The sequence below is a fragment of the Triturus cristatus genome, chromosome 4_1 (genome assembly GCF_964204655.1).
Source record: "Triturus cristatus chromosome 4_1, aTriCri1.1, whole genome shotgun sequence".
NCBI lineage: Eukaryota > Metazoa > Chordata > Amphibia > Caudata > Salamandridae > Triturus > Triturus cristatus.
The window spans coordinates 1,134,618,162-1,134,643,706 of NC_140585.1; the positions used below are offsets into that span (position 1 = coordinate 1,134,618,162).

General features: G+C 48.5%; 1 protein-coding gene across 4 annotated transcripts in view; it reads left to right on the plus strand.

The window, feature by feature from the left end:
* The window catches only part of LOC146856158 (hyaluronidase Eo Hy-1-like), a 123,508-nt gene that overhangs the window by 56,364 nt on the left and 41,599 nt on the right, over positions 1 to 25,545 (plus strand). The gene's annotated exons all lie outside the window — the stretch shown is intronic.

Sequence of the window (25,545 nt, forward strand, 5' to 3'; positions counted from 1 at the left end):
TTCACCTTTTTGAATAGTTGCGGCTCCCTCTCATAACAAGTGGTGGGGCGGGGGGAGTCTGTGGGGAATGGGGGTAAATAATACAAAAAAAACAATAACCTGCTTCTGCTGGCAGCCATCTTGGGGTTCTTCAACTCCGATCTCTGCACACTGCGCTGGCTGCTAGATGCCAATCAAGACACTGCTCTCACTCTGGTAATACAGCATGAGAGCAGCACCGTGATTGGCCTGAGTGGGCTTGTTTAACACTCGCTCATGTCCTAGGAGCCTGCGCCTCTACTCCACCCAGCTGTACAACATAGCTGGGTGGAGAGAGTTCAAAGTGCGCATGAGGGTTTGGCTGGCCTTAGCTGGCCAAACCGTCATGCACACTTATAGCGTTCACTACTCCTCTCCCTGCTCTCGTCATGGCCCAGACCCACCCAGGTTTGGATGCCTTTAGTGGAAAGAAAAATAAAATAACAAACTGTTTTTCCCGTTTTTCTCAGCTGCTTGGTTCTCAGCAGGATGGGTGATGCTTCTTCGCCATAGTGGAGGTGTTGCTTCTGCTTTTGAATGCACACAGGGGTTCCTAAATGTGCTATGGGGCCTGCCCTTAGCCTTGTGGGGGCCTCTGCTCACTAAAGAGCTGAGATTTACCTGGACATACACAGCATGATGGGTGAACTACTGCCCCATGTCTGTCTGCTGACACTCTCCTGCATGTTCTTCAGTAGAGTGAGGCTGGAGCATTTGGTAGCCGGTTGTTGAAGGCCCAGAGCTACGGTGACCAGATTCCCAAATCAAACAAGCATTGTCATAGCCAATAGGTCTCGCTTTTGGGACCTTATAAGTGAATAGCTATGCAACACTTGTTGTTGTTTATTTGAAGGATATTGTGCTGGATAAGTAAACATTTTTAACGTCTTAAAGGCGAGACCTATTGGCTACGTATTGGGGGGCCTTTTAAGTGTTTATGTAGAGCTATTGACTTTGCCAATGTTTCTAAGCTGTGCTGTAGAGAAGTGTGGCTGCTGTGCAGCATGCTGAGAAGTTGTAATTAAAATGTGTAAGAAGCACTGAGTGATGCTGTGGTGTTGTTGAGTGATGCAGTGCTGGCCTTGAGTTATGCAGCGGTGGCGTTGAGTGATGCTGTGCTGGGCCTGAGTGATGCTGTGGTGGCGTTGAATCATGCTGTGGTGGCGCTGAGTGATGCTGTTGTTGCGCTGAGTGAATCTGTGCACTTCCAATAAAGCGACCAGCCCTTTCCGGAGTCAACATGTGCCATGTTGCAATTTTATGTTAAATATCCTAATATGCGCTAGAAGCCGGCATACTGTTTTTGGGGCGATTATGTGATGATTAAACAAGGTTACTTAGCCAACAGTGCAATTATAAAGTTAATGCACGCACTGTTTTAAAAAGAATAAACACGTTATGTGCCATAAAGTCTGTAGTGTAGGAGTAGTATTTATTATCCCGGTAATATTTTGATATAAGGATGGTACAGTGAGGTAATACTCACGCATCTTGTTGTTCTACTAAAAGCCAATGTGTGCACCATGAATTCTGTAGTATGGGGGCTGTTTTGATTATTTCCTGCAATGTTTTTAAAGGTATGAATGTTGCTGTGAATGAATGCGCACGCACCTAAAGTTGTGCTTGGTGGTAACTTCATTTTTTTTTGCTGTTAATGGCTTTTTTATCCGTCTCGCACTCTGGATAATAGTTAACGGATGAAAATGCACTTCCCTATCATGTGAAAAAAAGTCCAAGAGAAAAAAGGGCAAAAAATTTGAAAGCGCACAAGTAGAAGTTTTTGATTATTTCCTGCAATGTTTTTAACGGTGTGAATGTTGCTGTGAACGAATGCGCACGCACCTTGCTGTTGAACGAAAGATGAGGGCGGGCGCCATGAAGTCTGTAGTATAGGCGCTGTTTTGAATGTTTCCTGCAATGTTTTTAAAGGTGTGAATGTTGCTGTGAACGAATACGCATGCACCTTGCTGTTAAACGAAAGATGAGGGCGGGCGCCATGAAGTCTGTAGTATAGGCGCTATTTTGAATGTTTCCTGCAATGTTTTTAAAGGTGTGAATGTTGCTGTGAACGAATGCGCACGCACCTAAAGTTGTGCTTGGTGGTAACTTCAGTTTTTTTAATGCTAATACACGTCCCTATCAGTTGTGCTTGGTGGTAACTTCAGTTTTATTTGTTGTTAAAGGCTTTTTTTTCCAGCTTGCACTCGGGATAATTGTTAACACATGCAAATGCACGTCCCTATTATGTGAAAAAAAGTCCAAGATAAAATGGGGAAATAAATTGAAAGCGCACAAGTAGAAGTCCGGAAACACGAGGCAAAAGTTTTAAATCTGGAAAGTGGCACTCCGGATAAATATGACCAGATGATAATACACGTCCCTATCATGGGGAAATGTAAAAAAAGTGCAAGCTAAAAGTGGGTGATATAAAAGTAAAAATGACAAGTTAGATGCCAAGTTAAACCGATACAATTGATCACGCACGCACCTAAAGTGGCATCGTATTGCACTCCATGAAATCGAAGAATGCAAAACATGCGTAATGCAATAGGCAATGCAATAGGTCTCCTATTTGCACAGGATTACAGGAGATCTGTGTGGGGAAGAGCGCGTGATGGGGGTGGGGGACGGGAATTTTAGTGCTTGCCACAGCTTGGAGCTTGGTTGGGCATACAAGGGGATTGTGTGGGCACGGTGGGGTTGGTTCCAGAGGGTAGGTGCAGGCGGGTTGCTGTGCAGTGTGGTTTGTTTGGTGTTGGCAAGGCGGGGGGGGGGGGGACATCCGGGTACAAATTTGAATGGGTTGGTGAAGTTTTGATCTTGGCGTGTCTCAACATCCTATGATCCTGGGCTGATGATTAATCTCTCAGAGTACTTAGAAAGAGGAATGTGGTCTGGGGTGACGGAAGGGGGGGGATTTTAAAGGATGCGTTACTGTTGGAGGCGAGTAGAGGTAGACGGGGCGCTTGAGTGGGAGCAGTGAGAAGGGAGGGGCATGGGGGCTGTTGTTTTGGTGGCTTGGATAAAGGCAGCAAAGGGTCTGGTTGCAAGGTTGGGGCGGGGTGTCAGGCTGACCAAGAGGAGGTTTTCTGCGGATAAGAAGAGGGGGTCGGGTTGGTTGGAGTGCACTGGGCATTCATAGGCATGGGGGAGTGGATGGAGTTGCGGTGCCGGGCACTGTAGGGCGCGACGGCCACAGATGAAGGGCAAGAGTGATTTGCACATGGGGGGGTGGTTAGAGGGACCTGTTCGGCAATATGGGGAAACACTGAGTTGTGTGGTGCACGCTGCTGTAAGAAGGCAACTCGTGGCAGCGGGGGCCTGCGTTATGCCCCTGACTCGTGGTATGGCGGTCTGCGTGGCGCAACAGAGCTTGGTAAAAATATGCCCTCCCTATCTTAATTAAACAAAGAACTCCGTCATGTGTCCGTTTAAGCTCTTCTGTTGTATATATTCCAAGTAACGCAGGACACGTTAAATATATAAATAAGCACAACAGTCCTGAGAGGTGGAGGGAGTTGTGTGCGCGCGCTCTGCTCGCAAAAGCCACAGAAAAAGGGGGGGAGATTGTCGCAGCGGGGGGTACCAGCGCTAAAGCCGGCCTTGTCAAGCTAAGTTTAATGTAACATTTGTTGATGTCAAGAACATAAATCTTTACAACTGACACGAACACATTTTATATTTATCTTCCTTTATAAGTGCCTAATGGAACGGAACTTCGAGTTTTCGTTTCGAAATGCAGATAAGTCGACCCCTGAGGTGTGTTTTATTTTGGTTTCTAAGCACCGTGCAGGTCTTCTATTAAAAAGACACACAGTGAGCATAGTGTGGTCAGTCAGTGAATCCGAAAATGTGCAGTACAATATAACTTTGATCCCTTGCATCACTGTTACCGGGGAGTCCTTGTGAGCACTAGAAGGGGGGAGCGATTTACTGAGCTGCACCACGTCGCACAGCGATTCGTGGAGGTGCAAAGCAGTAACAAGCAGTTCTGCGTCATGGAGACGAGCAGACTATGCTAGACAATACGTTGTCTATAAGTGTACATCCAGTAATGCGTGCAGTGGAGCTGGCCTGCGGCCATTTGTGTTCCAGAACTAAACCCGCGCTTCTGCTAAAGTGAATCGTCCAGCTTACATTAAAGTGCAGAGTGGAACTATGGGACATACGGCACGCGCCACCGTTAATGCCGGCATGCACAGTGCCGCGCTGAGCGACAAACTAAGAGCTACAGTGTGGCCTAGAGGGACTGGTTACCCATCACCAGAACGCCTGTTTGTCACTTCATTGTAAGTTGGACAATAAACAGACCGAGATACAAGTGTCCTACTTTCTCACGCTCTCTTAAAAGAAAAAAAAGAAAAAGGACGTATTGTAAATGAAAGCTGAAGACCATGTGAGTGGTGAAACTGTTGGCAGAGTCATGAGGTGGTGCGAGAGGCTGCAGCAGCGCTCCGAGCGCATGGGGTTCCGCTTGTAAGGCATGGCGCTGGAGCCTGGCATGACAAGCATTGGCCGAGCGGCCGTGAAAGTGACGCGGCCGCGAAAGTGAAAGAGCAAGGGGGTGGAGGAGAATGAAAAGGAAAATGAAGCTGACGAGGAGGGAGTGGGAGAAGGGAGTGGGATAGGGGAGGGGATTCACGCACTGTAAGGCTTAATGAGCCATTACAGAAAGCCAGATGGCAGCTGTGCACGTTCACGCGCCTGTAACCGCACGCTTGAGGCCAGCAAAAGCCTTTGGTAGCACTTTGAAAACCCAGTTGCTAAATGTCTCGCCAGAGCAGCGCATGCGCTGGCTCATGCTAGACCTAAAAACCGGGACAGTCCATAAACATAGAAGTAGGACAACAGTTTACACTGGTGGCTGGCTGGATCTTGGTGCAGCCAGTGACCTCTAATTCCAGTGAGCAGGGTCATTCTGGCGGTAAACCTGGACATTTTTTTACTTTGGAGGAAAGTGTTGGGACACTGGGATACTTCCCGAAAAACTGGGACCGTCCGGGGAAAACCGGGACATCTGGTCACCCTACCTAGAGCCTTTAAACGGTACGCATGTTACCTTACATAGTGTTAGATTACATCACACAGGCTGTAAAATATCTGCATGCTTTTATTATCATGATATTTCGATTATATCACTTTTTTTTTGGTAAATGTTTTTAAAGACAATTTAAAAAGATTTCATGTAGATGTTTTCTCTTGGCAAACTGCGGGAGGGAGGTGCAACTTTGTTTTCCAGTGATAGCCTCCTTAGGCAGACAGCCTCGCCTCAGCTTGTCTTTTTTTTTTTTTTCTTCAAAAGTGTGTTTTTATTGATAATCAAACAAAAGGAAAACAAAAAAAGAAACTGCGCCAGTCCCGCACAACTTCCCTCGCAGGGGGTACACAAAATATGAGGGGAGGCCGCAGAGAGTAAAGAGTGTTCAGTCCTCCGGGCCTGCCAATCAACAAGCCTTACAAAGACAGAGGGACCAAATCCAGGCCCTAAGCACAAAGCTAGTAGAGGAGCCCAGCTCCCGCTCATCTTTAAGGCTCGGCAGAGTTCGAGATACTGGGGCCGTTCACTCCAAACCCAGCGCTATCAGCCTCCCCCCCTCGCCGTCCATGGATGCCACAGTGAACCAAAAACCGAAAAGGAAACCCCCCCACCCCCCAACTGCCCCCACCCACCCCACCCTCCCCCCCCAGTGGTGGTAGCTCTCAGTCATACTTACTACAATCCTCAGCTAACACTCACACCTGAAACAGATGGAGGGCTCGAATCGAGGGTGGGCACACCGCTGCCGGTAATCCTGTGGAAAGAAAGCGAACCAATGGTCCCCAACGGAAAATTAAATTCTTAAAATTCCCCAGAAAAATGTCCGCCATCCGCTCCATGCTCAACAACTTCCACAACCTCGCATGCCACAAGATCGCCGGGGCCTCCCTTTTCTTCCAGGCCGCCGCCAGGGTTATCTTGGCCACTCCCACACAAAGCCAGAGAATCTTTTTGTCCGCTCGCGTTTGATGTTCGAGGAATGGATCCCGAAGGCCCAACAACACATGAGCCAAGGAGTCCACGATCGGGTACCCCAGGATCTCTTTAATATGGGACAAGATCTCTTCCCAGTAGGGGCGGATGATCGGACAGTCCCACCAGATATGAGGAAAATCCCCCAGTAGACCACAGCCCCTCCAACACCTGTCCGATGAGGTAGGGAAGATGCGGTGTAACTTGGCGGGTGAGAGATACCACTCCATCATGGTCTTGAGATGCACCTCCCGCAGTTCCACTGAGTGATTATGCTTGGCCATGTCCTTCCACAAATGGGACCACTCCTCACTCGTGATGGCGCGACCAAGGATGTCCTCCCAGAGACCCATGTACCGCGGTCTCGGGGAGATAGCCGTGGTTAAGAGGTGGCTGTAAATAAAGGAAATGGCACCGCGCATGGTCAAGGATTGGGACAGAAAGACCTCAAAGGGGTCGCTTCTCGAACTGACGAGGACAGTGCCCAATGCAGCATTTGAGTGTGGCGGAACTGTTCCGACTGGGGGACCCCGTAGTCCCGCCTACAATTGGCAAACGTCAGCGGGGCATAGCCATGAAACAGATGCGTGAGGGCGAGGCAGCCCCCCTCTCTCCAGGCATCAAAGGGCCCCTCTCGCAGTGCAGGCGGGAAGGCCGGGTTGAAGTGTATGGGAGTAAAGGGCGACGGGAACGTAGTCCACCGCTCATCTCCAGACACCGAGTCCCAAACCTTCAGGGTGGTACCGGTAGGCGTGCTGATGTACGCATTCTTAGGCCTATCCCCCTTGGGCCTCCACACCAAGTCCCATATCGTTCGCCCCGCCACACTTCTATCCATGTGCAGCCAGTGTTTCTCCGAGAGGGGTTGGGTCCATTCCACCAAGATCCTCAGTTGTGCCGCCTTGTAATAGAGGCGCAGGTCCGGAAGGTCCACTCCACCCTCCCCCCGAGGGCGCCGGAGAGCGGCAAAAGAAAATCTAGCCCGTCCCCCTTGCCACACGAAATGAAGCATAATAGTCTTTATGCGACAAAAGAAATCACTGTCCAAGACAATAGGGAGAGCCTGGAATAAATATAAAAACTTCGGGAGGAGCGTCATTTTAATCGCATGGATTCTACCCAACCAGGAGATAAATAACGGCTTCCAGCGGTGCAAATCAGCCTGGATCGTAGCCAGTAGAGGGGGGAAATTGGCCGAATACAGTTTCCCCACCGTGGGGGTCAGGCGGACCCCCAGATAAAGTAATGAGGAATGGGTCCATGGCAGGGGCGAAAGCGGTCGGAGGCGGTCCACCTCTGCCGCAGAAAGCGTGAGGTTAAGAATATAAGACTTGTCGTAGTTCACCTTGAATCCCGCCACCGCCTCAAAACACGCCTGAGCCACCTGGACATGGGGGAGGGAGTGCGCAGGGTCTGCAAGAGAGAGCAAGACGTCGTCCGCAAACAGGGAGATCTTGTGGTGTTCGCCCGTGAAGGGCAAACCTCGTATGTCCGGGTGCTCTCGGATCGCCAACGCCAGGGGTTCAGTACTTAAAGCAAATAGCAAGGGGGAGAGGGGACACCCCTGCCACGTGCCCCGCGAGTGCGAAAAGAAAGATGATAAATATCCGTTAACCGTGACTCGAGAACGGGGGCCGCTATAATTGGCCTTGAGCATGGTCAAGAATCTGTCCGAAAATCCAAACGCTTCCAAGGTTCGGAATAGAAATTGCCAGTCCACCCGATCGAATGCCTTCTCGGCATCTAGCCCGATCAATACCGCCGGGATGTTAAAGTGATTGGCCTTCTCGATGAGGTGGATCACCCTCCTAGTGTTGTCATGGGTTTGACGCCCCTTGATAAAACCCGATTGATCAGTGTGGATAAGAGCCGGCATCAGATCCTGCAAATGAGTCGCAAGAATGGAAGAGTAAAGTTTGGCGTCGATGTTAAGCAGGGCTATCGGCCTATACGATGAGCACGCAGAGGGGTCCTTACCAGGCTTGGGGATGATCGAGATGACCGCCTCCGCCATTGAGACCGAGGAGGCCCCCGAGTCGGCCATAGCATTGAACAGTTGAACCAAGAAGCCACTAATGTCAGCGGCAAAGGATTGGTGGAAGAGGGCTGTGAACCCGTCCGCCCCAGGCGCCTTATGACCTCATGGCATCTAGCACCTCCTCCCTAGAGATGGGGGCGGAGAGCAGTTCATTCCATTCGCTAGAGATACGAGGGAGCGGGAGCGCACTCAGATAGTCCTTTTGGGCGACGGGGTCCAGGGTATCTCCCGAGTACAACTTCGCATAGTACTCCCCGAAGAGCTCAGCCTTGGCAGCATCACAGTGCCGCAATGAGCCAGTCGCATCGCGCACTCCCCCTATGTAATCCCTCTCCCGTTTATGGCGAAGTTGGTGGGCCAAGTGCCTCCCCACCTTGTTCCCCTAAGAGTAGGAGAGATGGCGGAGCTTCAGGAGAGTGAACTCCGCCCTGTTGTTGTAGTGAGCCCAGAGTTTGCCCCTAAGGGCAGTCAGCGGCCTCAACGTTTGTCTGGAAGGCTAGGCATTATGGGCTTGCTCCAGCGCAGAGAGTTCCCTCTCCAACGCCTCTCACTCCGTCCTCCTCAATCTATTGAGAGCCGCGTTAAGGGGCAAGCAGCTACCCCTCACTGACGCCTTGAAGGCGTCCCAGGTAGTGAAAACCAAGGTGTCCTGCACAGGGTTGAGCTCGAAGTCCCGAATCGCCTTACGGAGCTCCTTGCATGAGGACTCGTCTCTCACCAGGGAAGCCGGGAAGTACGACTTGCGTGGGGCATTCCCCTCCGGCACCCACTGCAGGCCCAGCGCGAAGAGGCTATGGTCAGAGACAGAAAGAGGAAAGATTTTGGCCTCTCTCAGGGATCCCTGGAGGGATTGACTATAAAAATTATGCTCCAATTGGGAATAAGAGTGATGTACATGAGAGAAGAAAGTGTAATCCTGAGATAGGGGGTGCAGAGAGCGCCATGCTTCTAACAAGCCCAGTTTGTCAAACCTCCGGCACATCTCATCGGAGAAGAGACCGGCCTCTGCTCTCTGCTGGTGAGAGCTGTCTAAGTCCTTATCCCATACCAAGTTGAAATCTCCCATCACGAAGAGTGCCCCCTCAACAAAGTCCTCCACGGTGCGCAACAGCTCCAGGAGGAACCTATTTTGCCCCACATTGGGAGCATATAACCCAAGGAATGAGCAAGTCTTACTGAGTAGCACACCCTTGACAATAAGCCACCTACCCTCCCTGTCGCTCCGGACCCCCAGAGGCTGAAAGTGAAGCTTCGAGCGGATCAATAGGGCCACTCCCCTATGCTTGGAAGCCGCCGAGGACCTGTAAATAAGGGGGAATTGCTTATGTTTCAATCGGGACTCATCCTTCCGGGCCAGGTGGGTCTCCTGTAGACCAACCACATCAAGGTGGTGATCCAGGATGTACTTCCAAACCTTTTGGCGTTTCTGGGGAGAGTTCAGCCCCTGCACATTCCAAGTTCCTAGGGTAACAGGCATGATTCACACAGCACGTCCCCCATCTCCTCCAGGCCCCCCCCTACAAAGTACAGCAGTCGTCTCACCGCCCAGCAGCAGCCCCTCTCCCCTCCGCATTGCCCAGAACTGAAGCCCCCTCCGAGCAGGGCACGAATCCCCCCCCGCGTCACTAGACAGCCCACATCCTCCCTCCACAGCCCCCCCTCAAACCCCCCGCAAGTCGCGACTCACACACAACACCCCCAGGCAACATCTGGCTACCACCACAAACCAGAAAATCGGTGATACCCCTCGCCTTCCGAAGTATACGCTCCTTGAGCTGAAAGTCCTGTACGCAGACCAGGATGTCCGGAGGAGGAGCCCCCGTACCCCTCGGCAGACCCACTCTATAGACCCTGTCCATCCTGACCTCGTGGAGATCGTCCTCGCCAAGGATCTGCAGAAAGAGAGCTTCCACATAGCCACGCAGGTCTCCCGCCTCTCCATCCCAGGGCACCGCGCGAATGCGGATGTTGTTCCGGCAAGACCGGTTTTCTAGGTCCTCTGCATGGGCCTGGAGATCCAGGTTCTGCTCTGTCAGTCTAAGCACTTCCTGTTGGAGCTGATGCACGTCGCCCGCTAGACCCAGATCATGCTCCTCCAGCGTCCCCACCCGCTCGCCGATGCCATCTACCTCTCTTCTCACTTCCCTGAGATCCGAGGTGAGATGGGAAAGGAGCTCCGAGATGTCCTCCTTGATGGCAGAGAAGAGCTCCAACATAAAGGCCTTAGTGGCCGGTGCCTCATCATCCCGCTGCCGGGGGGAAGCGCTAGTACCCGGCGGCGTCGTCAGTCGCGCACCCCTCTGAGGCCCCTCCCTGCCCGGCTTTTCCTTGCGGGGCTTGTTAGACATCGTGTCCGGTACGGCGGCTATAGTCCGTGTAAGACCGTAGGCAGATAGCACCACTCTCCGCCTGACACCTTCGCGCTGAGTGGGCCTTCCTCTACACCTCCACTGGCGCAGTCGCGAGCCAAGAGCCCCGGTCCAGTGGCTCCACTGCTCACCACACCTCAGATCCTCCTCTTCAGATGCTCACGGCTGCCCCCTAACCAGGGACGGGAGTGTCCACTCAGGTATCCACCTTTTGCAGCGCCCCCCGCTTTGCCACTCTAAGCCGCCACCAGCTCCAAGGCCTCCCCACTAGGCCACACTGTCCCAGATCGGGTGCGGCGAATGCCCGCAGGCCCCGCCACCGGGCACGATCCCCCGGGGTCCACCACCACTCGGCCCGGCGCTCCACAAGAACGTTGGTGCACTCCACGGGTGGCCCCAGGCGCGCGCACCCACTGTCCAGGGCGCCTTCACCCCCTCCGCTCGACTCCAGACACCACCACCTTCCAGCTACGGAGCTCGGGACCAGTCCAGGCCATCTGTCCCAAGGATGCCCCCCACGTCACCAGCCGCCCGGACGTGGACAGTGAATACAGGGGCAGAGCGCAGGGGGAGCCCCCAACAGGCCACCAGCGACAGCTCACCGCGGGCCCGGCCGGACCAAGGGCCCCACGGACCCACGATGCACCTCAGGTCTCAGTCTCCGGCCCGGTCGACGCAACTCCGCTGCTCTTCGCCCCTGCGCAGCCCGTCCGCCTCAGGCCTCCGGGTCACTCCACTCCAGAACGGGGGGAAGGCTTAATATAGTCCCCACACTGTCCGCCGCTGGGGCAGAGGCAGGCACAACACTATGTCCGCGTCGCCGACCCGGCCAGCAGCCCCCCGGTCGCCGCACTGTAAAGGCTGCGGTCCCGACCTAGGCCCAAGCCTCTGGCTTTCAGTGTGGTGCAACTAGCCGTCCGTCTGCAGCTTCCAGGCTCCTCACCCGCTGTGCACACTTCTGCAGGTCCAGCAAGGCACTCCTCACCCGCGGGGGTGCCGGGTCTATCTCCGCGGGGGCTGTTCTCCGCTCCGCATCCAGCGGCGCCATCACCGCGGCGCTGCAGATGGCACCGCCCCCAGCCGCGTCTCAACGCGAGGCTCCCGGCTCCTGTTGACCGGCCACGCCACAGGCCCCAAATCTGCCGGGAGTCCACCGCTCCGCCACCGGGTCCGCCAACGACACCGGATCTCCTCTAGGGCAGCCGGAGGGACAGCGCTAACTCTGGGTCGGCCGGCAGGGTCCAGGGAAGGCGCTGGACAAGGCTAAGCAGTCACGGCGGCGGAGGGACAGAAAGCACGTCCTACTTCGTCGCCATCTTGGACACGCCCCCCCAGCTTGTCTTTTTAACATCTACTCAAGAGATTACAATTGGTGGTGGTCTTGTGCCGGGAAGGGGGTATGTCACTTTTGTTTAACCAATGTATATGCTCAGCAATACAGACTAGAGCAGAGATTCATAATCAGTAGCAGGCGATGCTTGGAGGGTATAAGAATGTTTTTTCTTTGCTGTTTCCCCCCCGAAATGATGTTGTGCCCCCATTGGAGGTGAGGGGGTGTGAGCTGTCGGTTGAAACCCATTGCTTTATGCTATATTTCAAATGTCCTTGCGTATAGTATCGTAGACTGCATGGCGGACCCTCATGGCTCTGTGAAATGGGTGGCAAATAGGTTTGCCTAAACTTGATTTTCTATTTCTGATATGTGTTGCTGAATCCTATTTTCTGCTATGATGTATAGTTTACTGCAAGTACATTCTAGGGTGCACACAACAAATTCTGATTCATAAGTAATGTGATCTTCAGTTTTGTTTTTGGACCTATATATTGCTTGTGACTTTTGTAGGATGCCTCATGCACTCATGCTGTACATCGTCCACATTTCTTGAAACTTTTTGTGGTTTCACTTAGCCAGGTGGAGTTCCTAATTTGCTTGTAGCTATGAATGAATCTAGTTTTAATGGATACTGGTTTGTGTAATCGTATTCGTGGATTTTACCTATTTATTCCTTTGTTATCATCAACAATGAGCACTGACCAGCGTTTGGGAAGAATTTGCTGAACTTTTGTTCCTCTTCATTATTGAACATAATGCATCTTATAGGTTTCAGATTGGTTGGTGTTCCCTAATCATCTTGTGCATTATATTTACTTTTTCCAATGCTGATTGTGTGTTTGTACTTTTGTGACCAGCAGATGCTCTTTTGACTAATTCCGGTAAATACTGCTCAGATACTGTCTCCCATTGAACCACATCTATATCGTGTCTACCTCACATAGATCATTTTTACTTTATGAGTTATTGCATATCCCTCATAGAAGCTCCCCTTAGGGGTTACTACTCTTAAGGAATGTACGATATCCACTTGATGTAATGAACACTGTATTTCTTGTTGTTAGCTTTTGATATAGGTGACATATTACTTACTTTGCTGTCTTGTACTATTACTGTGGTTTGATAAAGAAGGGAACCCCTACAATAAACAATGGAACTTGCTAGCTGTAGGGAAAATTACAAATCGGGTAAAGACAGCGGCTAGGTACAAGTTATACAGTCAAATAAACCATATATTATCCTTAAAAAAAACACAGTAGAGTACATTTTAATAAGCATATACACATGACCAGACAGTCTATATATTTTTTTAAAAATATATTTTTATTCAAGATATCTCATTGGTGAGAAAAATCTTATTTTACAAAATTATTTTTATTTTTTAAGACATATCAAATATATAGTTTTATGTACATTTGTTTATATTGATATTCTCAATCATCAATGATTCATCTAAGAAACAAACTGATATGTAATCATAGGTCTGTGAAAATCATATACATATTTATATGCCTATAAAAGACAAATACATACATACATAAATATGACAAAAATTGTGCATGACCGCACTATACATAAAGTTAAAATACACAAAAAACTGATGGACTGTAGAGCAATTCAAAGGCTGGCGGTAGATGAGAACACATCCATTAAGGTGGCTTGTTATGCTCTGATATTGTGCATCAGTGTGTATTCTTGTTTAAATTATTTATGAAAAATAGTGCTATTCCTGTGGTCTCTTCCAAATTAAAAACATAATTTTGTTATACCTGGACAAGTATATTACATTCTCTATGTTCAAATTTCCGACCATCATTTGTTCCCACCATCCCATAGAGAGATTTGCATGCATGGGAGTAAACGTCATGTCCATGGCTGTTCTTCTATTCTAAATAAACAACAAAGGGGGAGATAGAGGAGTAGGGCACAAGGACTCGTCCCCCAAAGTCGTACACAAAAACCAAAGAGGGTCACTCCAGTCCAAAGTGAATTTTGCTCTTTCAGCCTACCCGCATGATTTTTATTGAGAAAGACATCTCTTTAAATAACCCTCACCCACCAGGGTTACACCCCTTGTTGGCATGCTTCATCATAGGGTTCTTCCCATCCCGCAGCAGAATGGGGCGTGCTGTGACTGACGGGTACGTGAGAGCACTGATAGTGTTTGGATCTATGGACATGAGAGAAAATAGGAGTGAGGGTGGGTATATTGGAGAAAGAATCAAAAATATCTGGCTAGTAGGAAAATATTATTTATTAGCCCCTCTAGTCGATATGGTTAAAATAAGGGGAACAAAGAAACTCTATGTGGTCATGTCACAGGGTTTCTCTGGTCAACTAGTTTCAAGCCCTACGCTAAGGCTTTTCTCAGGACCTAGGAAGGTTTCTCCCTGCTACCATTTCCTTAGTCATAAAATTCACTGTACTGTGGTTAAATGAAAATATATACAGCACCTATTTGGTTTGTTCCTTGAAATCTAAGAGGGTATAAATGGGAAGAAAAAGAAGAAAAATAATAAAATATGGCACTAAGGCCATATTGCATATGTTATGGTTTACACATTCTACAATATTGTGGGTGTGGGTACTTGGGATATATTTTTCTCGCTATCATTTGGTGAGCACATCTAGTGATACCATAAATACAAAGAACCACATGACATACATATAATTGCTCACAGACAACAATACATATATCTGCTCATGGCGGATAGATTACATACATGTTATACGCCTCATTGAGGCAGCTTGAGTCCAAATGGGGTAGGAGGAACACCTGTAGTCACGCTCTATTGCAGGGAAAGACCCATAATGTGAAAATGATGATAAATGCGAGTCATTATTGCAAAATGGCATGGGGCCGAACCCCCAGGGATGTATTTCCTCAAGGCTGCTCCCTCACTCTAGGGAACACGCCTGGCCGTGGCCCTGAAGGTGCCGATGGGCGGAGACGCCTACATTAAATCACCTAGTGCCGGGAAGTCAATGACGTCCTTGGGTCTGCTGAAGACTAGTATGCCGACCGGGGCAGGATGGCTGCTCACAGTGGAACAGCTTATTGTTGGGCGTTCCCACCGCTGTGGGTTCGCATCTCCAGCAGGCAAAATCGTTATTTGGGGTTCTTACTGATTTTGGCAGGTAGAAAATTGAGAGTTTATTAAAAAGGTGAAACATTTTAAAATAGTGGGGGAATTGTTCTAAAAGCCTTCTAACTCAATCAGGGAGCAGGGAAAAAGAAGAAGAAAAAGAAGAAGACCTGCTAATAGGTAATGGAAGAGTAAGAATTAAAATATACTTGTCGAAAACAGTGAACAAAATGCAGAAAATAATGCAGATCTTTAAAAGGTATAAAAAGGTATGGACTTGAGATGTAGTTCAAAGTGTAGCTTGTACAAAATGCCAAATCTAGCAGTGCTCACACAAAACGCATTATGTGGTACCTATGGTGAGGAAGATCATGTAAGTTGGGTCCAGGGAATATTTTCGTTAAGACCTCCTACATGGGTCTTGAGTCTGAAAACCCATTGTTGCTCTTTTTCAAACAGCTGTGATTCTAGGGTCAAAACATCTTGATGTGCAATGTAGTGTGCTGACATCTTCGTGGTTGCATGACTGCATTGGAGATTGCTGTGGTATTCACAGATCCTTGTTTCATTTCCGTGTGGTCATCCCTATGTAATATAGATTATAAGGGCAAGTGATCATGTATATCACACATTGGGAATTGCAGCTGGTGAAGTGTTGTAGCCCCCATGTCATGTTGTTATTGGAAGTGATCATCCTTGTTGTCTTGGTCAAATGGCAGACACTGCAATTAACGCTGGGGTGATATTCTTTTATTGGAGTGATAAAGCCTTGATTGGGTCTTGTTTCATTGGTTATGCGTGGTTGTGTGTGTATCAACTTATCTCTTAGGCTACGACCCCTTTTGTGCAAGAACATGGGTTTTAGAAAATGTGTGGTCCCACTGTTCAGTATGCGCCAGTGCTTGTTGATAATTTTGTTCACTTGATTCGATGCACTGTTATATGTTATGATGCGTATAGGTCGATCTTCTTTGTCTTTTGATGAAGCAATCTCAAGCAGTGCCTCCCTGTGGTTTTTTGCTCGTTTCATGGCTTTAGATACAATCTTATGAGGGTATTTCCGTGTTTTTAGCTTGTAGGTCAGGCCTTCTGCCTGCCTTTTGTAATCGCTCAGTTTGCTACAGTTACATATCAGCTGCAAAAAATGACCAAAAGGGAGATTTTTCTTGAGTTGTCTTGGATGGAAACTGTCAAAGGAGATAAACAGTTGTTTGCTGTGGGTTTGAAGTGAGTGATTTTTAACACCCCTGTTTATGGGAGAAAGTTGAAATCCAGAAAAAACTGTTTGTTTTTGATACAGTGTGTGTGAATTTCAGGAATTCATTCTGTCTGTTTAACCAGAGCAGAAAGTCCTTAACTGCTGTCTCATCACCCTGCCATATGACCAATACATCATCTATATACCTTTTCCAAAGTGTGATATGTGTGATGTATGGGTTGTGGGCGCACAGTATCTTGTGTTTCTCAAGGTGGTGTACATAGAGACCAGCTATACTGGGCGCATAGGTGCTTCCCATGCAGGTTCCATGTTTCTGTAAGCACAAGGTGTCCTCATATCTAAAGAAATTCTCCATTAATGGCCATTTGCAGCATTCCATGACTACATTGTGCGGAGTTTGGTACTCCAAATCTATTAAAAAAAGTACATCCTCAATGATGTTGAGAGTTTTCGGGTATTAATAGTTGTTTGTCGGGGTCTAAAGTTATGTTCTGTAGTAGTCTCAACACATCCTTGATGTCTTTGAGATATGTGGCTGTGCTTTGTATAATATGTCTAAGGAATGCATTTACAATTCTGCATAGGGGATCTAGAATTGAGCCTATCCCAGACACAATAGGTCGTCCTGGAGGGTTCTCCAGAATCTTGTGTATCTATGGAATGGTGTAGAAATAGGGGTGACCGGATGGTTGTTGACCAGAAATTCCCTTTCCTTTCTGGATATCCAATCATGTGCCAGAGCTTCCTTCGTCATACTCGGTATGTGTATCCTGAGTAATTTAGTGGGGTCATGAGTTAGGGGTACATAATTCCTAGTGTCATTGAATAGAAGGAGGCCTTCCGTCCGGTATGCGTCTGTGGTCTGGTGACTATGGCCCAACCTTTATCAACTGGCTTTATTACCAAGTCTTTGTTTTCAGATAGTTCTTTGATTGCAAGCTTCTGTTCTTTGGTGGTGTTATGAAAGGTTTTAAGTGTCTTGGGGTTGATCTCTCCTATGTCTTTTAAAACAACTTTCTTAAAGGCCAAAATCTCAACTGGGATCGCTGTGATTGGAGGGGTAAAGGATGATTTTGCTTTCAGGTAAGTGTCATCTTGTGAAGCACCCTCACTGGGTTTGTCAGCAAAAAGCTTTTAGTTTCAGTTTTCTTATGAATTCCTTGACCTCAAAACTCAGTTTAAATGTGTCTAAGTGAGCTGTCAGGACAAAACCCAGACCTTTTTCAAGGACTTCGATCTGGGACTGAGTGAGCCTGAGGTGGGTTAGGTTTACAATTAAACTAGTCGGTTGCTTGGAACGGGTGAATTGTTGTATGAGCTTGTCACACTCTTGGTTGACACCGTGGTTTGGACCTGTTCCAGAGCCCATTGGATCTGGGTTCTCTCACTCATTCTCCCTCTGTCATCCCTGGCCTGACCCTAAAAAAGTCTCATAGTGATTCTGGGGGTAGTTCCTAAAGGCATCGCCAGTTCTTAAGGCGCCCAGATGGCTACACCAAATCCATCAACCGGCTGAGCACCAACACAGTTCTGCTGTCTCGTCGTGCTGTGACCATGCAGGTCGAAATGAGCCATTGCTGTGGGGAAATGGCCAGGGGACTCGTCCAGGTCACAAAAGCAGTAGACCAATTTCAGACTGCTTCTGCTGGGGACAGCAATGTATTGGGGGGAGGGGAGAGTGAGGAGGCATCCAGCCTCAGTAGTCTCTTGGTGCCAGTGACTACATGCAGGAGGTGCACTACTAGAAGTACCACAGCTTCAGAAGGCTCCACAAGTGATGTGAATGAGGCCACCGAAAGGCGTTTGGGAGTGCGTGGTCGCAAAAAATAATGTGGCGTTGGCAGACTACCTCCTATATGGTGATGTGACCATTATCATGACAAAAGTTGTGACTGACATTCAAGTCCAATGATGATGTCTTGTTGATATTTTTGTTTACACTCACAGTGCTATTTAGCACCTGGTATGTGTGCATTAACACTACCACATTTCTACATTAAAAAACATCCACTACAGTTCAACCATGCTGTGTCTTGCCTCATCATTACCCACCTCAAAAAATAATGCTGTTTAATTTCTGCACGTCTCCTCCTTTTTCTGCTAAGCTTGCCCCAGCTGCTGCTCGTAGTGGGTGCCCTGGCTGGTTGTCCTCCTCAGGCTCACTGTCATACAGTTCCAGGGGTATGCCTCTCCTAGTAGCAATGTTGTGCAACATGGCACAGTGGCCACAATTCTGCAGCAGGTCTCTGGTCGATACTGCAACGCCCCGTCAGTCTTGTGGAGGCAGCAAAACCTACTTTTCAGTAGGACAAAGGCGCGCTCTATGATGTTTTGTGTTGCGATGTGCGCTGCATTGTAACACTGCTCACCTGGGGTACTTGGATGAGGTATGGTGTCAGGATGTAGTTGCACACGGTGTATGCGCTGTCACCCACAGGGTAGTAAGCAAACGGTTGGTGACAGATATGCATTACCATTTGGCCATAGTGTCAGAGACATTGTAACATATGTTTACCAAGCTGATATCCTTCTCCAAATTCACCCCAAGGAGACGAGTCTGTATGCCACTGTGTCTGAATATGTAGAAGTCATGTGTGCTGCCAGGGCATTGTGTCACTATGTCAGTGATGATGTTTTTGGAATTGCAGACTGTAGGAAAGTGGGTTTCTGTTGCAGTAACCCCCTCACTTTTTTCCAGACTACTGATGCACTTTCATGTGATGTGCCCTGGGTCCCTGCCAATCAGGGCCTGTGTTCTTACCCCAAAACTAACCCAATTGGCGTCTCTGGCCACAGGTCAGCCCCTGGTAAATGGTGCCACAGGCACCCAGGGCACTGTGACCAGAGAAGGCCTCTAAGGGCTGCAGCACTTATTGTGCCACCCTTAGTGGTCCTGCACCTTTAAACTCACACACTGCCTTTGCAGGCTGCATGTTTTGGTGCAGAACAAAGTGAAGAGTCGACATGGCACATATCCCTGTGCGTCATGCCTACAACCCACTGCCCTGTCATATGTTAGTCACCCCTCTAGCTGGGTGCACTATACCAGTGGTGAGGGTACAGGTGCCTGAGTCCTGTACCCCTACAGTGTCTAAGTCCATTCTCAGACATTGTAAGTGCAGTGCTGCCATTAAGAGTATATGATGCTGGGAGTTTCTCATTACGAACTCCACAGCACCATGATGGCTACACTGAAAACTGAGAAGTTTGGTATCAAACTTCTCAGCACATTAAACCCCCACTGATGCCAGTGCGGGATTTAATGAAAAATGCACACAGAGGACATCTTAGAGATGACCCCTGAAAACTAACCTACCACTAGTTTCCAGGCTGAGTGGCTGGTTTCAGCTGCCACCACCAGACATGTTTCTGGACCCCTGGTTCGAGAGCCTGCTGCTCTCTGGGGCCTGAAACAATGCACATCCTGGGACGAGGTACCAAGCCTCCTCCCCCAGGGAAGGGACCCATTGGTCCCTGCCTTTTACCTACCTATATCACCCCTAAATCTAGTTTGTAGGGGCACCCCTGAACCTTGTTTTCTCAGACAAGAACCTGCAACAAGAAAAGAAGAAGAAGCACCAAACAGCCGTGCCAAAGCTAACAAGAGGAAGACCCCACTGACTTGGCCCCAGCCCTACCAGCCTTTCTCCACTTCGGACTTGCTCCTGTGAAATCCCAGTTTGTCCTGCTGCCAGCAACCTTGAAAACTCCGGAGGTCCTGCCTGCCTTCGAGCACAAAAACGTTGTCTCCCGTGAACACCAGATTTGTTCACCTGCAACCTCTGGCTCCGGCCGGACACCAAGAATCCGCCCCACTGTGCACCCGCCGTCCACGGCCCGAGCTCGAGTGGGTAATTACCACGAGGAGTTCACCCTGGTGATCCTGACCCGAGATCTGGCGACCCCTAACCTGCCTCAAGCCTCCAGCCGACGCCTGCAGCCTAAATCCAGAAGGCCCCCATAACCGCGACCAGGAGCTGGTAAGAAGATCCAACCCCAAAAGGCACCCCTGCACCCGATGCCCCACGGCCTTGTGTGCCCAAACCAACGGTGCCTAACCAAACCCTAACTTCCCAACTTACCTCCTTTTATGTATCCTTTATTTTCTTGCCACAATCCAGTCATAAGCAACAGGCAGCCGACACGTGTTTTGTCCGCAAGGACTTTCTCAAGGCTAGCAATGAAAAATGTCTTTCTATTTTGTGTATGGCAAGTCGTAGCTCCAAATATAAGAGTTTCAAAGAAAGAGCGTCAGAATGCAAGTAAAAAGAGACCTGTAGTATGGGAATCGGTTCATAGCCGCTCCCGACTATGGTAGTTCATCCGTGGCAAGCCTTGATAAACCTGCAAATTTTTAAAAATTGCCTGTCAATGCCAAGCATTTCCATAAAGAGAGCCCGTGAACGTGTGTGCTGTACAGTGTAGTCTGTGAGGGACGGGTGTTACTAGCCTTGAGAAAGTTCTTTCGGACTAAACATGTGTCGGCTGCCTGTTGCTTATGATTGGATTGTGGCAAGAAAATAAAGGATACATAAAAGGAAATAGAGAACACCTTGTGGAATTCCTCTTTTTCATGATGATGGCTAATGCCTACTACACAGACTTGGACTAACTTTGGGAGTGCCTCGGCACATGTGTAACACATTTGGGGATCTCACAGGGGATTTTATCTCCTTGGAGTACCAGTTTGGTCTTCTTAAGGCAGAGGGAGGCCCAATGCTTGGAGAGCACCAAAACATACTAAGCTACTGAAAATTACTTCCCGACGGACGGTGTGGGTGGATGTGCATTTGTAATTTGGCAACTTTGCCTTGGTTTTTTGTGTAATAATTCCCAACTTACCTCTCGAAGTGGTGTTCGCACACATTAGACCTTCGTGTCCGAGCCTACAGTGCGCCTTTGCAAACCGGAGGTTCTCCATTGAAACCAAGAGGGCGTCCGACGTCGAAACAGCACCCTGCACCCGACTGCCCTAGTGCCTCTGAGGGTGCACCTTTGGTGCTAATTTGTTTCCCCATTTGCCCTGAGCTAAAGTCCAGGAGCTTTGCTCCCACAACCTAGTGGCCTGCTTGCCAGCAGCCACCAACCGGAGGACCCCTATCCCCATTGGATAACATTGGGCCTCAGCACTCTGCACCCGGCTGCCCTAGTGCTGCTGAGGGTGTAACAAGAGTGCATCCTTGACCCTGGAGGAACCCTTGTTCTAACCTCAGAAGCACAACTCCAAAGACCGATAACTTACCTGGTAACCATTAACTTCATTTCTCTCAATAGGAACCCATTGACTGTTTTTCTCTGAAAAATGTACTCAGTGTGAAGTTGATTTGAATGGAAACCAGAAAAATAACAATTGTGCGAAACTGATTTTACTTACCTTTTCTCTAGAATATGTCCTAGTGTGATATCTAGGCATATCACACTGAGTAGAAAAAGTAATCTAAAAAGTAATCTCAAAAGCAACGTAAAAGTAACTCACCTATAATTTTCATTGCAAAGACGATACAAAGTATATGTACAGCATTTCATAGTATTGCATTACCAGTAATTCAAACTGTAACCATTTCCTAGTACATTTACAATTGCATTTCAAACTGTATATTTACTGCAAAGTATTTACCAACTTACCTGTGCCAGGCTTGCTTGGTTCTAGAAAATAAAATAACTAAAAGAATATTTTTATACAAAACCAATTAGTCTGAAGTTCAGTCTTTGAGTGTGTGAAATCATTTGCTGATTGAGTGGGTACAACAAATGCTTAACACTGTCCTCTGATACTGCCTTACTGCTCGACCACACTACCACAAATAGAGACTAAGTTTCTATCTAACTTTGCCTCTGCCTACCTTTGGGGTCCCACTGGACTCTGTGCACACTATACCACACTTTGGAATAGTATATAGCCAGCTTCCTACACAGACTACTTGGATATTCAGTGAATGGTAGGATTTCCGGTTCCTAAAGATGTACTCATTTATTGATGGTGGACAAATGGCTACATGCGTTCCATCATTGCAACCTATTACATGGGGAAACCGACTACCTGATAGAAGTTTAGTTTTGTCGTAAGCAAATCTTGTGGGGTTGAGGGGAAGCTAATGTGGTGGTGTATCCTGGTCAACATGGCGTTAAGGAATTAATTAAACAAAACATGACAGGGCACTTTGTGAGACCCCTCTAGCTACAGATACTGCACCCTGGAAGCTACCTGATGCTAGTAGGTGCAGGGAACATAGGACCTGCACATGAGTGGGAATGGCATGTGTCCTGCGAGTCTGACGCTGCAGTAGGGGATCTAATTCAGCAATCAGATCATGGATCATGGCAGCATGTAACCTATACTTTTCATAGATCTCTTCCTCTGTGAGCCCCAACAATGTAATGCGCACTCTAAAAATGCGCTCCTGTGTCCTCCTTATTCTCTGTGCTGCTGCTCGTAGCCTCATTCTCCTCGCCATGACGTAGAGCGCTGTCATTGTGAAACATTCTGAGGCATCCTGGGCCTGTTTAAATACTTTGCTGATGTTCCCCACCTATTTTGATTGTTTTCACCTGTTTACCACCTGCCTGTAAAATTCGGTAAATAACGATCGCTAATTTGAGAATTTCCAGAAAATCGCTATTTGACACTTTTCTTGCATAGCTTTGCGACTCTCTAAAAGAGACTCGAAATTAGGGAATCGCAATTTTGGTGCTTGCAAAATTGTGAGTCCTTATTTCTGCGAATTTCTTATTCTTTTGCAGATTTGTATTGATGCATTGCAAAGGGCTAATTTGCAAGCGCTAAAGGCCTGTTTTTGCGCTCGCAAACTAGCTTGATGCATGTGTACCTTAGTGTGTCACATGTTTTGAAGGTTTCTTATAAAATTTCCCAGCTATTAGCTATGGGCCTCTTCCGAAGTCCTTTACGCTCTTCTCTGCGAATGGCAGCAGGACCGAGCACTATCACAGCCACCAGCGCCTCAGCATCCCCTCTGGCCGAGAACCTCCTGGAACAACTCAGCTGCCTCCTCATCAAGGACAGATCACTCTGCAAACATGCAACCGAAGTCTGGGACACCATCTCCACCCTTGAATCTGACGTAAGCTTCATTACAGAGACTTGGCTCATTCCCACATTGGCCCGCCACAGCGACACTCACAAGATGAAGCACTGTGACTGCACCAACAGACAATGATGTGGCATCGTCATCGTACACAAAGAATCGAACATCTGCACCACCACCGATGACAAAACCACTCCGACCATGGAACACATGAACTTCCAAATCTGCACTGACAACAAAACCACCATCAAAGGCACACTCATTACAGACCCTAAGACCACATAACTGCCTCAGCGATGCCCTCACTAAATTCATCACCCCATTAGCCATCGACACCAAACACTACCTGTTCATGGGAGACCTCAAATTTCACCTAGACGACCCCACCTACACTAACTCCACCGACCTCCTGGAATGAATGGACAACATCAGCCTCAAACAACTGATCACTGACCCCCATGCACAAAGCAGGACACACGCTGGGCTCTATCTTCTCATCCAGCAACATTATTAGCTGCAGCCACACCACAGAACTCACTTGGTCTAAACACTCCATCATACACTTCAACATCGCCGGACCACCCCTCATCACCCCCACCAGCCACATCACCCCCTTCCGCAGCTGGACCAAAGTCACCCAGCAACAATGGACCGACGCCCTCACCCACCCCAATGTCACCACCAACTTGAACAACGCATTAGAGAATTTCAATGCCTGGATCACTAGCGCCCTCAACCTACTCGCTCCCACCAAACCTGCCAAAATGCAAAGATCCACCAAATGTGACAGTTGGTACACCCTGGAACTGAGTACGTACAAATGCAGATGCACACAACTCGAAAGAAGATGGCGCACCAGCAAAAACAACATGGACCGAGCTATCTTCAAGTCTGCCTTCAACAACTACCACCGCCAGCTCAAAGTCGCATAAAAGGCCGTCCTGACACACCCAATCGAGGCCTGTGCCAACCAGACCAAGGAACTCATTGCCATCACCAGAGAGTTCACCTGCCTGTCAGCCACTGAAAACTCGATCCCCGTCTCACAGGAACCCTGCAAAACCCTCGCTAACCACTTCCACAACAAGATAGCCACCATATACAGTAACTTTGATCGCCGGCCCACCAACCTCCTCAGCATCCCATCTCCCATGAGCACTGCCATCGACCACCAGCTTACCACATGGAAATAACTCAGCACACTGAACACAACTACTCTAATGAACTCGATCCACATGGGAGCACCCACTAACCCGTGCCCCCACCGAATCTTTAACCTCGCAAGAGACACATCAGCCACCAGCTCTCCACAATCCTCAATGCCTCCATCACCACAGCCACCTTTCATGAAACCTGGAAACATGCAGTGGTCCTCAAAAAACCCTTGGCAGAACTCTCTATTTGACCTCAGGTCAACGCTGTCTCCTAAGCCTGTTTAAACATTCTCCGCCTCGTCCGCAGAGTTTTCAAGAGTGACTCTTCCCTCATCACCAGCCGGCTGGACTGCAGCAGTTTACTTAATGCAGGCACCACCAACAAACTCTTGAGAAGACTCCAGACGATCCAGAACGCAGCCGCCAGACTGGTCCTCAACCTGCCCAAGAGAACCCACATCACCCATCACCTGAGAGACCTCTACTAGCTCCCCATCCAAAAACGATGCCAATTCAAACTATTTACCCACACCTACAAAGTCCTCCATGACAATGACCTGCCTACATGAACCACTACCTGAATTTCCACCAACAATCTAGAAACCTCTTCTCATCTTGCCCTCACACAGCTACTGCGTATCTGCCAATGCCACCTGGAGGACGCTCCTTTTCCCACCTCGCGGCCAAGTTCTGGAACATCCTTCTACTCCACCTATGCAAGTCACCGTTGCTGATGGACTTAGCGCTTTAACTATGACCCGTAGCACAGCTCCTGGATACCCTCCTGGGTGCCGCACCCTGATTGATTGATAGAGTACTTCAAAAAAAGGCACAGAATGTTTGTGGTCTGAGAAGTGTAAAAGTATGTTTAGGAGAGTTAAGGAAGATATTAAGGCACCTGCATTAGACCCATTTGTGGAAAGAAGAGGAACGATTGTCACAGTGGATGCATGTGAGTATGGATTGGTGGCAGTTTTGTCCCAATTAGAGGGTAAATACAAAACCACAGTGGGTTTTGTTTCTAGAATGTTACGCCAGGAGGAAAAAAAGTATTCAGTAATTGAAAAAGAATTACAGGCATGTAAATGGAGCGTGGAGAAGTTTAATTCGGATCTCTGGGGAAGGCCATTTGTGTTAAAGACTGCTCATTGACCTTTAACAGACATTTTGTTGGGGAGGATATTGAAACATTCAACTGCTAGGATCGCCAGATTGCCAGCTAGATTGTTAGAGTTCACTTTCACTGTGGAATATATTCCAGGTGGAAAAACTGCA